The sequence below is a fragment of the Homarus americanus genome, unplaced genomic scaffold (genome assembly GCF_018991925.1).
Source record: "Homarus americanus isolate GMGI-L3 unplaced genomic scaffold, GMGI_Hamer_2.0 scaffold18284, whole genome shotgun sequence".
NCBI classification, from domain to species: domain Eukaryota; kingdom Metazoa; phylum Arthropoda; class Malacostraca; order Decapoda; family Nephropidae; genus Homarus; species Homarus americanus.
The window spans coordinates 67,324-82,643 of record NW_024753869.1 but is presented as its reverse complement, the minus strand read 5'-3'; the positions used below and the strand labels follow the sequence as shown (position 1 = coordinate 82,643).

General features: G+C 38.1%; 1 non-coding gene across 1 annotated transcript; it reads right to left on the bottom strand.

The window, feature by feature from the left end:
• Positions 1–200: 200 nt before the first annotated feature.
• Positions 201–272, bottom strand: Trnac-gca. The gene has a single exon. It is a non-coding gene; the product is annotated as a tRNA-Cys (tRNA).
• Between the last annotated feature and the right edge of the window lie 15,048 nt (positions 273–15,320).

Here is a 15,320-nt window from a genome sequence, read left to right as displayed (position 1 = left end):
ATAATTCAGTTTAGGTATTTTGCATTTGCTCTCAAAATTCATATTAAATCTTAATAATGTTGACACAGAGGTGAGCAAAGTTGTATTCCAAGAGGATGACCCGGGTTCGATTCTCGGCCATCTCATGTATGTACGTTAAATACACATACACATAGACAGTCACAAGTTTTAATAATAAAAATAATAATAATAACGTTGGTAGGGGGCGCTCGGGATTGAACCGGGGACCTCTCGATCTGCAGTCGAATGCTCTACCACTGAGCTACACCCCCAGACATAGTTAAGTGTAAACAAGTGATTGCTTTATTAAAGTTAGGGTCAGCTTCTGGAATCTATCGTGGCCATGTTCTTGTGTCTTCAGCTCTCTCTCTCTCTCTCTCTCTCTCTCTCTCTCTCTCTCTCTCTCTCTCTCTCTCTCTCTCTCTCTCTTTAACTTGTGTCCTCTTCTCGGAATCACTCTGGTCGGCACACACCAGGCTCTCCCTTTACCTCTTGTCTCAGTAATGACGGTAATAAATATGAACTTCTAGTACAATAGACATTTTTCGCTTAGTATTTAATTCTTCAGTATAATTATATATTAATGATATTAACATCTTGGGCCAACAGTGCTGGACCATGTAATTGTATTTTAGGAACAAGGAGCCACACACTTAAACAGATTCATTGAACTAATATGTACAGTAACAGCAAATTACACATGGATGATCAAATATATATATATATATATATATATATATATATATATATATATATATATATATATATATATATATATATATATATATATATGTATGTATGTATGTATGTATGTATGTGTGTGTGTGTGTGTGTGTGTGTGTGTGTGTGTGTGTGTGTGTGTATGTATATATATATATATATATATATATATATGGTAATGAATAATAATTAATAATACATGAAACACCACCGCCACACTAAACTAACTGAGAGATGACAGCTTCCACGTTGTAGTTGTATAAAGTTTGAAAGTTACGGTTCATTGGCATAATTTCAGAGTTCACTTCCCTGGGTTGAAAATATTTTCGCCACGGTGACTCACATACTTTGATGGCGTCTATTGTACCCTTCAAAGTATTGGGTTGTGGTCCCCACTCACGTAGTCCAGGTGTAGGGAATCATGGGGTTAATTTTTGTTGAAGTAGGGCGAGTGGGTCAGGCGATACTGCTCGCTGATCCGTAACACTGAGGATGAAGATTTGGCGACTCACACGACTCAAACCAATGATCAATGACTTACCGCAGACACGCTGTGGTACTGGAAGTCCTCTTCTTGCCTCAGGAACTGTGTGTCAGTATTCATCATAATAAAGGTTGCTGAAATCTGGTAGGTAGAGACAGAAGGGATACCTCCCCACCACGTCATATGGGCAGGTAATACAAGGTGTTCCTCTCTCACACTCCCATTTATTGACTGTTTATTTCACTCGTAACTCGAAGTAATATTATGCAAGCAAGAGGACTCGGAAGCCAGCTGAAGGTATGTCCATCCGGTACAGTCACAAGTGCTAGAGGTAGAGGCTCCTGACTCTAATTTGACTGACGGCGGGAAATATAAACTTAGAATAATTTTTTTTTCGATTTACCTCGCGAGGGGACCAGTTTATTGGGCAAACACTTGCATCATTGTGCAAGGCGAAGCGCAAAAGCGTTTACAGCGCCCAACAGGGAAGATGCGGAGTTCATTCTTGCCTTCTGGACTCTTGCATTAAGAGCATAAGTGCCTCAAAGGCCATTAATTAGTTAACGCCGTATAACAGGCGATGTGCAGAACTTTGTTGCGTGGTGACTATCTACAATGATCCAAAAATTCTTTCCTCTTTTTTTTGTCATAATGCATAGTGTGTTTTTTTTTTACGTCTTAAGCAGTATATTTATATTAACACATCGAACAGTGAGCCTGTGTGAGATACTCCAATAACTTGTGTAGGAGAGAAGTGTGTGTGTGTTCTTTATGCCAAGCACCACCATTATGTTGAAGATTCTTATATTACAGGAGTCATTTTCTTATTGATGTTTGGTGACCCATGGCGTAATGTTTGGTGGCTGGTCCCGAGTTCGATTCCCCGGCCGGGTGAAATTATATGCGAGTTTCTTTATACTGTTTGCCTCTGTTACGAAGCAGTAATTACGAACTAGGTGGTAAGCAATTGGCGCTATTTTCCGATCATTCTGGCCTACCTTGGTATATTGGCTGTGTGGGGTGACAACTGCTACACCTTAAATAAATTTCCACATGTGTGATCTAAGAATCAGCCGTCCCCTAATACACGAGACAACAACAAGTGACTGGCTGTTGTCGGCTCGATGTTCAGCTTTTGTGAATATATTTTAAGTCCTATTCAGTATGTTCGTCTTGGTGTCACTACCTGTCACACTCACTGCATCATCATCATCATCATTTTCTCTCATCATCATCATTACTTTCTCTCACTATCATCATCATCATCACTTTCTTTCACTATCACCATCATCATCATCATCATCACTTTTTTTCACTGTCATCATTATCATCATCATCATCATCATTCTCTCTCAACACTGTGGTGCTGACACACTCCTTGGCACCATACTTCCCTCCCCACAGTGTCAGTATGGCAGAGACAAATTATATTGACCAGTAAAGAAGATGTTTGGAAAATGACTGAAGAAAAAATGTGATGAATGTGATAAATAATATAATACACAAGAATTACAAGAGAGACAAATTAATTTAAGAATTACTAGACTGTTTTGAGTAAGTTCGTATATATAATAAAAAAAGAGACTAAAATAACAACTTGTGATTAGAGAATAATTGTATATTTTAAAGTAAGAATTGAAGAGAATATTTGCACACACTTATCCACAAAAGTCTACTTAGAGTAATTCTTATACACTTGTAACTGGTGATATATAAGTTTTATGCATGTATGCATGCGTGCGCATGTGTGCTTGCATGCGTGCGCATGTGTGCTTGCATGCGTGCTTGCGTGTGTGCGTGCGTGCGTGGAATCACTTCTGTCCCAGCGTCGCTCTCCCTTCCTCTAACACCCACCCCCCCCCTCCCTCCTTCCCACCCTCCCTCCTTCCCACCCTTCCTCTTCCTTCCCTCAAGACCTGATGCAGTTATTCAACTTTTTATTTAATCTCAAACGCTGAGTAGCTCTTAATAATGTCAAATCCATCTCTTGAATAAGTCACCTTACTTTAATCTTATTTCCTCCTTCATTTCATTATCCTTTATTTAACCTGTACAACTAATTCAGTATATTATTCAAAGGCGAGTGTGTGCTCAGACGGCGTATACCTGTACCACGTTAACTCAGTCGTGGGTCCAGTGTGGTGATGAACCCTCCTGACGGCGAGAATGAAGGCGGTGGTGCGAGATGCAAACCAGGCAAGATATCGACAGTTTACGGGCCATGAAAAGAGGAACATGAGCGAGTGTAAACAACAGAGTGACAGCAGACGGCGGTGCTGTAGAGTATGTGAGGCTCAGGCTGGCTGGGTAAATGGAAGCATAAGTCCTAGTTGACGACTCTGTTTAATGTCCCTCTGTGTGTGTGTGAGGGATCCAGTCCTGCTTCTGTTGACGTTATTATTGACAGTGTTGCCCCAGGCTCAAGCTCAGGATGCATTAGATACTTTGTGAAGCTTAATGCTCTCCCAACTTTGATGTGCGTTGATGAATCATTACGAAAGAACGTTATAGGTAGAGAACGACGGAGAGAATAACGTAAAGCAGATGAATGGCAGATCAAATATTACTGAAAGTGTAGCCAATGTTCACATCATCTGTTGGTCTGGGAAACAAGTGAATGATGCAGATTATGGACGGCATCACGAGTGAGGGGAAGCTTACACAAGTAGCGGCGGCTTTATGATGAAGTGAGTGAGAGGATCAAAGCAAGAGATTATACCTGTGTTCACCTGTTATTACTCGTCGTGGTGGGATGGCCTCAATAGATGGTAACTACTTGTAGGGAGTCTGGTAGGCAGTAAATTTTTTCAATATCGTTTCAAGTTGATGGAAAAGTTAAATTTTTGGTATCGCTATGAAGGTATATTCCGTCAGCCACCCAATGGACGGGGTCTTGAGGGCATCCGACAGCAGACGGGGTTGGTAAGATTTTGAGACTTGTGTAACTTCAGTCAGTCGTCCAACAACAACCTCCCCCAACCCTAAACAGATTGGTGTGGGGGAAACTTTTAATAATTACTGAACGTGATCGATTCCTGAAACATTTCATTTATTTTGAATAGTGGAACAAGAGTTGAGTTTATTGTATTGCTTTATTTTATTAACTGTCGCAATATCGTGGCGGGGTGATAGGCCAGAGGAGGCAGGGCTTAGTGAGGGATAATTAAGTGAAACAGAAGGCAGGAACAAAGGAACCTGTTGTACGCTGTCAACAAAACCTTCTCCAACACCTGGGCACGTTGAATGTGAGAATGAGCAGAATGGGGCTTGTCATCTGGGACTGGCTTCAGATTCTTCGTTTATTTTTTTCAGATTACATAGTGCTTATAGCGTCCGAGAAGTCTTGGGTGAGAGTGTACAACAGGGTTAATATTATGTACATGGTGCAATCCGATGACACAAATCACCTGCTTCCACTGGTGCTAAACACTTTTCACAGGTAAACACTGTGTTAGTTACAAGACTAGCGAGGTTATCCTAAAACTATATCTTGAGCTTGTGAGACCTCACTTGGATTATGCAGTTCAGTTCTGGTCACCGTGATACAGAATGGATATCGAATCCCAAGAAAGAGTTCAGAGGAGAATGACAAGACTAATCCCTGGCATTAGGAACCTTGAGTATAGAGACAGATTAAAGCATCTTAATTTGCACTCCTTCGAGAGACGTAGAGTGAGGGACGATATGATTGAGGTGTATAAATGGAAGTCGGGGTTAAACAAATGTGAAAAAACAAAGGTACTTAAATTATCCAACCAGGAACGAGCTCGTAACGATGGTTTTAAATTTGACAAATTTAGATTTATGTGCGAGATAGGTAAACATTGGTTTGGAAATAGAGTAGTGGATGAGTGGAACAATTTACTCGAACACGCTGGATAGCTTCAACTGTAGGTTGGACAGATATATGAGCGATAGGGGATGGGTGTAAACAGGACTGCCCAGTATAGGCTAGTATGGCCTACTGCAGTTTCTTCCATTCTTATGTTCATATGTTTTTAATACAATCTAAAACCTTTGAAAAATAAAGGAAGTGTAACTGTGACAACAGCTTGAAAATAATTTATCTGGTTCACTCGGAATGTAACTGTTTGATAGGCCTAAAACCTTCAAATTAATACAAACCTTTAAACTTTTGCAACAACATTAAATGAAAATAGGTCCGGGCGCTCCACTATGAGGAGGTCTTCTGGGTATAAGAGGGCCTCAGAAGCACAAGGCCGCAAGCACCCCCGAGGGAGGGGGGTGAATTACTGGTACCAACGTATTCTCTTAGTTAAGTCTATCTTGTGGAACTTGGTTTTGCGGCCTTGTGTTATTCTCATATGGTCGAAAACCACTGAAATACATTGGTGGTGGTGGAGTAACAAACGAAAAACTTTAGGGGTTTGTTTCTCACTTTAAAAAAAACGGCGGTTGCGGCCTTGTATATTCCTTTATATAGTTTCATCATAATAATATCTTGACCTTCTATTTATTTGACGCCAAGTGGTTAGGGTCACTACCAGGCAAGAGTTGGCACCTCCTTCAGGTGCAGTCTTGTGATAAGGTGAAATAAAGACGTAATATAAAGACTACACAGATAATGTGCTCAGGAGAGATTAAGCCATACAACACTAGCAAGCACTAGTGAGTTATTCTGCTGCTGAGCTCGACAGATAAAATCCTCATGAAAGGTTCCACGAGACCATCAGAGCGCTGATGCCTGGAGTGGTTTGTGAATAAAGAACTTCCAGGGAAGATGACTGTGTCTGGGTGAAGCAATAAGAAACCTAAAGAGTTGTCAATGTTCGTGGAGTCAGGTGAGATATCCGTGTTAGAGGTGACAAGGAGCACTGAGGGTTAGGGATAATATGAAGTGGTGTGTGGTGAGGGAAGGAGCGAGTCTTGCTAATGTATGCAACTGAGAGAAATGAAGATATATTGAGAAGATGGCCAGTAGCGTTGAGGCGGGTGATATAGACTTAGTGGACGAGACGAGTGTACGAGGCGGAAAATGAAGTTTGAGAGTTGTGGAATTGTGAAGAAACTAATATGGAATAAAGGCAAGGAGGAAGTGATGATGATGCGATGGTATAGAAAAGAATGAATATGAAAACAGGACGATAATGATGGATATAACAAAAAAAGGGAGGGGTGAAGTAAGCGTACGGTAGGTGTGTGTTGAGGCTCGAGAGGTGACGGTGACGGTGACGGACGTATACCTTCAGCTGAGTGTGGACGACTGAGTGAGTGTGGACGAATGAGTGAGTGTGGATGACTGAATGAGTGTGGACGACTGGGTGAGTGTGGACGACTGAATGAGTGTGGACGACTGAGTGAGTGTGGACGACTGAATGAGTGTGGACGACTGAATGAGTGTGGACAACTGAGTGAATGTGGAAGGTTTTCGTTAGAGAGACATTGGATAAGCACAATTGTGTTCTTCATTTTTAAGCGCCAATAATAACCGAGGGATTATAATGACATAATGACTCGTCCAGCCCATACCACCACTGACGGGTCACTTGTCATATCGTAGTGTAGTAGACGAACCATTAACACTGCTACTACATCACACACAAGAGCTTAATTAACAAAAACATAAGTGAACCATTACTACTTTTTCTTATCAACGAGATTTATTTATTTTTTTTGTTAATTTTCTTATGATAATATAAAAAAAAATATCATTGACATAATTACCATACGTCTGTTGGTTCTAAATACAGGTCGTTGGTATCTATTGAGGTAACAATCTCGTGTCACTCTTAAAACTCTATATTTACAAGGGAAGTTTTTGACCACTGCTTATTAACCGAGCTATTGAAGTCGTTGAAAAGGATTTGCCAAGTACAGGAGAGCTGATAAAGGCACCAAGGAGATTTGATTGAATGGCACTACAAGCTGAATAGTGATCTTTAGGAAATATCACTACAGAAAGCCTCTACCACTACCAGTTTGTCTGGTTCAAAAGGGTGGCTCTTTACCTCTACTTGATGGCTAGAGAGCACTGGGAGATGATGTTTGAGGGTCTTGTTATCCCCTGCTCCCTGAAATGACGGGGGGATAAAGTAATACAGTCAGCTATTCCATCTGTCTGTCTGTATATCCAACAAAATTTTTGCTTGTAGATCGTGCCCAGTGGCTATTGTATGTGTACCGCTTATCTTAGTAATGTAGGTTTTCAAGTGAATTAAGTTCGTGTTAATGATATGCTATTTTGAATCATTAAATTGGATGTTCTGATTATGTACATATTATTTCACGAGCAGGGGATGGAGGTGTTAGGTATCCAGGTGTCCAGATGATCATGACAGCTATTGTATTGACCTTCCCGGGGTTTATTGAGTAAATAATACAACAGTGTTTTTAAGGTTAGAATGGGAAGTGGTTGTTTTGGCTTCTAACCGACTGACTGACTGACTGACTACTCAATCTGTGGTGTTGGTGGCTGGATAGTTGACCTGGATTGGGATAAAAGCAGTGTTGGATGTTTTGTGTAGTTTATCCGTTAAGGAGGATGATTTAACCTCATTAGGAGTTATAACTTATAACTTAAACGGGAGCTGTGTACCTGATTATATCGACGGTCATTAACAGGTGAACTACGGCCAGGAATAAAGTCTAACCTAACCTGACAACCTGACCTAACCTAACCTAACCTAACCTATCCTAACTTAACATGACCTAACGTAACGTAACCTAACTTAAGCTGACCTAAAGTAACCTAACCGAACCCCAATTAATCTAATCTAACCCAACATAAGCTGATCTAATCTAATCTGGCCAAACATAGCCTAACATAACCTAAAGTAACACGACGTAACCTAACCTGGCCTGACCTAATCGGACTTTACTTAACCTAACCTAACCTAACCTAACCTAACCTTACCAAACCTAACTCAATCAATACTGACATTTTTGACTCATTCTTTGGATGAAACAAGATTCCGTTTATTTTATGCGTCTGTGTGTATATAAATTCAGTGTTGTATGACTATTTATGTATAATCAGTAATTTTCGTATAATTTGTATCTTTGTGAATGCTCTTTGTATACTTGAATATATTTGCTGTATTTTCCTTGATTTATTTTATCTATGGTCGTTGTACTTTTGGTGTATAGTTTCTGTATGTAATGTTTGTCTGCATCTTTCTGTATTTTTCTTTTGTATTTTCGTGTATGTTGACTGTTGTTGTTTTTTGGTTTTTTATATACTGTTGTATTTTTTGTATACTGTATATGTTATTGTATTTTTGTGTATGCATTGTGTCGGTTTTTCTTTGTGTGTTGTCTGTATATATGGTACTATCCAAACATTTATATTCTGTTGTGTTTCTAAAGAGTCAGGAAAAGTTAACGTCTCGCGTGATGTGGCGTTGTTTGTAATACTGTTTTAAGTCACTCTGAATAACTGTTCCTCAATCAAAGACACTGAGGTTAACTTTTCCCGTCTTTACAATCTGAAACGCTGGGCGATGTTTTGATATATCCTCCAGTATATCGTCATATATTGGGTGTCTGGTTGACAGTATTCAAATATACACAACACATATATCTATAAAGTATCTGAAGGAATAAAAATTACTTTATTAGTCATTTTGAAATTCTGGACGAAAGTGTTATCAGATAATTTGAACCACACAGTAGATAAAATGGTGAATACAAACACCAACCGTTCGGAAACTATAGCAGACGAACACTTCACGAAATATATCGACCTCAGGGGTAATGATACTTTTTGGGGCTGTGCGTTCTGGCTACTCCTCTGTCCTTATGTCAGGGAAGAAAGAAAACGAAGAGAAATTGTTAATTCATCAGCTACATCTGTCATCACTAAGTAAAAACATAAAAAACCCACCTTGACGCATATGTTGGTACAATAAAAACATTGTTATTTATATTTATATGTTTGTATTAATTTTATTGCTATTTTTATTTTTATTATTATTATTATTATCATAATTATAATTATTATTTTATTATATTTTCGCCCCCAGGCCTTGATGTGGGTCAATAAAAATGCCCTGTGCCTGGGTGGGCGGGGTCACAAACATATAAGGCTTGAGTGAATAACTTCTCCGTGGATCTTGTTTGTGGGAACGAACATCCCCGCATAATAAACTCGAACACTGATGAACTAGCGTGTGGATCCCAAAGATAACTTCTTGAACACTCCACGGTAAATAATAAATAATTAGGTACTCTGGTGACAGAGCTCCTGGATGCGTTTCGGGACCCGTACGAGGAAGAAAAAAATAAACACTACTGAAAATATGAGAAGTGCAGGTGGAGTAAGAAGCGAGACCAACAATATGAGAGTTGATGAGAGTTGCGATTCGTAATGTTAACAGCTGATGATGACGTCTCTGACCACTTGATGACAAAGACCGCCACAACTCCCAGCAGTGGAGGGAAAAAGGTGCAATACGAAGCCAAGTAAAATGACTCTTCCTTCCCTGTCGGAGTCTCTTAAAGGAACATTACAGAGCGTAAAAAGAAAGAGTATAAGGAACAAGGAAGTAAATATAAAGACAAAAATGCTCGATGTCTCTCCAAAAAACTCTGAAGATTTAAACTGCTTTATGAAATATTTTTGAGATGATACATACCACATACTCTGTACATACGTCAAACACGTCACACACCTCACACACACGTCACGCACCTTACACACGTCACATGACACACACGCTACAAAACAAAATTGGAAGCTATATATGGAACTGTATCACCCACCTGTATAATTAGCTGCCCAGGACTGTGAGGCATCCAGTGTGTGTTGACTCTCTCTCTCTCTCTCTCTCTCTCTCTCAACATAGATAGGTTATTATCCCTTGAAATATCAGAATATTAAATACGATAGATTAAATACTAAAGATCAGTAGTAATTGTTCCGGTATCCTTCAGCCAATCAATCAATACTGTCCTGCTAGCAAACTGACCCAAGGCCTCATTCGTAAGCTTCCTGTGGACAGCTATAGTTTGCTTCAATTATAGGTGCCCCCATTATGGCTAGGTGACTCATTAATATTAGGTGACCCATTATGAATAGGTGACTCATTAAGATTAGGTGACTCATTAAGATTAGGTGACTCATTAAGATTAGGTGACCCATTATGAATAGGTGACTCATTAAGATTAGGTGACCCATTAAGACTAGGTGACACATTAAGACTAGGTGACTCATTAAGACTAGGTGACACATTAAAAGGCGACACATTAAGACTAGGTGACACATTAAGATTAGGTGACCCATTAAGACTAGGTGACACATTAAGACTAGGTGACCCATTAAGACTAGAGGACCCATTAAGACTAGGACCCATCAAGTTTAAAAACCATTAAGAGAACAGGACCCATTAAGACCCATTAAGACCCATTAACACTCGGGATAGCTTGGCCAATCACCTGAGTGGTCGAGTGCTTGGCTAACATAGCTGGGCTTGTGCTGATAGATTGGCCGCTGAGGAATGACTGGATGACTGGAGAGTCAGATGACCATTAGCTGGATGACTGGTATGGGTGGCTCTGTGATTGGATGACTGGGGGAGTGCGTGAATGACTGGATTACTGAAAGGTTAGGTTAGGTTAGGTTAGGTTAGGTTACTCGAGACAGGTATTGAGTACTTAGGAATAGAGAACTCGTTATCGTCCTCGGTTTTGGTCTCGTTACTTAAGACTCTTTGTTTATCATCTAAAGTATGTGAAAAACTCAAGGAAAAAACTTCGTAATTAAAGATCTATTAAGGTCTTTGTTTATCTGATCAAATGTGTATATGATCAACAATTTATATGATTGAGTGTTTATATGATCACGTATTTATATAATCACGTGTTTATATGATCAACAATTTATATGATCACGTGTGTATATGATCAAGTTTTTATATGATCACACACACACACACACACACACACATACACACACACACACACACACACACACACACACACACACACACACACAAAGGATTTAGGAATAAGTGAAAGATTAGGAGAGTCTACAGCAGTTTACATAGGATACAATACATTAGCCTGGTATACTAATGGTATTTACTTAATAATACACACACAAAATTAAAATAATGACTGTTCTTATTAACAGATAACTAGAGAAGATCCTCAACACACTTTACAACCATTGATTCTCCTGGTGGGTAAGTGGTGTAGCTAACTGTACTAATTAAGTGATATGGCTAGCTGGTAAGGTCAACTGGTGTAGCTAACTGTAGAAATTACTGTAACTGGTACAGCTAACTGATAAGGTTAATGGCACATCTAACTGATAAGATTAACTGGTACAGCTAACTGGGAGGCTAACTGGTGGAGCTAATTGGCAAGGTTAACTAATGTGGTTCGTAGATATTAAGTGTACAGCTGCTGTAACATGTGTTGGGTTCGTGGAGGGTGGCCAGGATCTACATGTCACTAAAGCAGATGAAGCCAACACAGTAGTGATTTTAAACAAAGATGATTATATTTCTAAAATGAATGACCTTTTATGTGATACTTCAACATATTCTAAGCTCATAAATAATCCTCTCAACACAGTTAACACCCAGTTCAACAAAAACTTAAGTCTCTATTGAGAGGCAAAGCTACTCTCATTAAACATCTTACTTCAACGTCCCCTCCACTGCCATACATGTACGGTGTAATCAAGACCCACAAGCCTAATAACCCAGCAAGACCCATCATTAGCTCAGTTGGGTCAATCTCTTATAAATTATCTAAATGGTTAGTGTCTTTACTAAATCCCCTAGTTGGCAACATTTCTAACTCTAATATTGATAAACTCAATAACTTACACATTAATTATGATTTTAAATTGGTCAGTTTGATGTAACATCACTCTTTACAAAGGTCCCAGTTGATAATTTACTGGAGTTCCTCATAGATTCCCTGGATAATATTTCATTGTCCGTCTCGAAAGACGACTCCATCGAACTCATCAAACTATGTATTAAGGATTGTAAATTTGAATTCAATGCAGAATATTATGCTCAAAAATTTGGTATGGCAATGGGTAATCCGCCTTCAGCAGTCTGGTTTAGATATGTAGATGATGTATTATGTCTCTGGCCATGTAATGAGGACCTAAAAGCTTTCCTGCCACAACTTAACAACTTAGCCCCCTCGATCAAATTCACTGTGGAATTAGAGCATGACTGTAAATTGCCATTCCTAGACTGTCTGATCCACAGAATAGGTAACATCTTCAAGATCAGTATTTATAGGAAACCTACTAATGTGTGTTCATACATTCATTAATATTCTGACTACCATAATAGTCAAACAGTCAGTATTTTCATCAATGTTTTTACGTGCTTTGAGAATTTGCAGCCCGGAATTCATTGATGAGGAATATAAATATATCTATAATATTGGCCTGAACCTTAAAAACCCTAGATCTTTCATAGACAAATGCCTGAACATTACTAAGAAATCTTTTTATAGAACCGATCCCAAGCCCACCCTTGACCATAAGAATTTCTTAGTATTACCATTTCACAAAAATTTCTCTCAAATTCCTTTACAACTAAAAGCCTGGAACGTCAAAGTGGCATTTAAAAACTCATGCACTGTAAAACAAATGTTAATCAAGAACTCCCCCAACAATACAGGTGGCTGCATTTATAAGATTCCTTGCAAGGAATGTAATATGTTTTACTTAGGCCAGACAGGTAAAGATCTTGTAACTAGACTTAAACAACATAAATATAGTGTTAGGACAGGCCAGGAATCTAATGCTCAGTTTGTGCATTTGAGGGATAATAAGCATTGCAATGACTGGGATAATGCCTCCTCAATATTACCTTGCAATTCAATTGACAGTAGGAACATTATAGAATCCAGTCTCATTAAACATACCGAATCCGTCAACATGAATTTGAGTAATGGTATGTACAAACTGGATAATTTCGTAATTAAGAAGATTTGTAACCAGGTGAGAAGGTTGGGTCATCTTACCCTCTGACCTGACTACCGATTGCTCCTGTGCTTTTGGAAGATTAGTAGGGTCACTACCTAATAACCTGACCATTGTGGACTTGATCTCACCCTCCTCTACTGTATATATATTTGCCTTGTTATGTACTTCTCCTTAGTCTGTACTCACCCCTGAAGATGTGAATTACACGAAAGCACTTGTAAACTTCGTGTTTTCTTTTTCCTTGTGGTTATCAGCATTTACCTGGATCATGCATACCTACAGTGATTTATTTGCATATATATATATATATATATATATATATATATATATATATATATATATATATATATATATATATATATATATATATATATATATATATATATATATATATATATTGTTGCTCCATCTCTTAATTTACTTTAATATCCAGGTTCTAGGGAATAAAAATAAATAAAGTAAACCTTTAAGAATTTAATTAAATTAAATATTAACACAATAAAGAACCTCGTAGGCTGTCACAACAAATTGATTCACTATCGAAACCTTTAAGACACAAATGATACTAAAACATCGAAACATCAAAAGAATAAAAATAAAGCATTGGATTACGTTAACACTGCATAAACATATAAAATAACTAACACTGAAATTAACTATTGTGAAACAACACTGAATTACTTAAATGTAACTAAGCAAGCACTGATGGACACATAAGAGACTTGAATAGGTACTCACAAAGATATACCACATTGGTGTCGACAGGAACAACACAGAAATAAAATAAGTATAAGTAACAAGTGACGGGTGTCACTCAAAAGAACGTGAACTGAATGACAAGAGGACTGGACTTAACTCCGTCAGTTGGTGGAGTGCTATATATAGGGTTGGCTCCGCCAATGCAACCAGCCTGTGAAACAAGGGTCGTTTAACGATGCAGATGGTCGTTAGAGAAACAAAGAATGCTTGTTACAATACTAAATGAAGAAATAAGATGGGCTTGAACAAATAATAACAGTTAAAACCTTAACAGCACAGGGTAAGGTGACTAGATTATATAATAGTAAATATAACACATCATTACAGGAATAATATGGAACAACATGGAAGCATGTTATAAAAAAAATAGAAAAATGCGACACGGTCATAACAATATATATATATATATATATATATATATATATATATATATATATATATATATATATATATATATATATATATATATATATATATATAGATATATATATATACTTCATTTTTAGTCCATATAACACGCGGACTTTGAACATATAATCAACGACCTCACCAGCAAGGAATCGAACCCTCGACCTACTGGGTGTGACTAGGGAACGCTTACCGGCTAAGCCACAAGGACACTTGTGGCCTAGCCGGTAAGCGTTCCCTAGTCACACCCAGTAGGTCGAGGGTTCGATTCCTTGCTGGTGAGGTCGTTGAATATATATATATATATATATATATATATATATATATATATATATATATATATATATATATAAAACAAAGAAGTCGTCTGTTTGTGTGCATGTGTGTCCGCAATGAGAATCGGAAAACTACTACTGATCTGTAGGATGAAGGATGATGTTATATGTAGTGATGATGGATGGTGTTATATGTAGTGATGATGGATGATGTTATATGTAATTGATGAAGGATGATGTTATATGAGTAGATGATGGATGTTGTTATATGTAGTGATGATGGATGGTGTTATATGTAGTGATGATGGATGGTGTTATATGTAGTGATGATGGATGTTGTTATATGTAGTAATGATGGATGGTGTTATATGTAGTGATGATGGATGGTGTTATATGTAGTGATGAAGGATGATGTTATATGTAGTGATGAAGGATGTTGTTATATGTAGTGATGAAGGATGATGTTATATGTAGTGATGAAGGATGATGTTATATGTAGTGATGATGGATGTTGTTATATGTAGTGATGAAGGATGATGTTATATGTAGTGATGATGGATGTTGTTATATGTAGTGATGAAGGATGATGTTATATGTAGTGATGAAGGATGATGTTATATGTACTGATGAAGGATGGTGTTATATGTAGTGATGAAGGATGATGTTATATGTAGTGATGAAGGATGATGTTATATGTAGTGATGATGGATGTTGTTATATGTAGTGATGATGGATGTTGTTATATGTAGTGATGAAG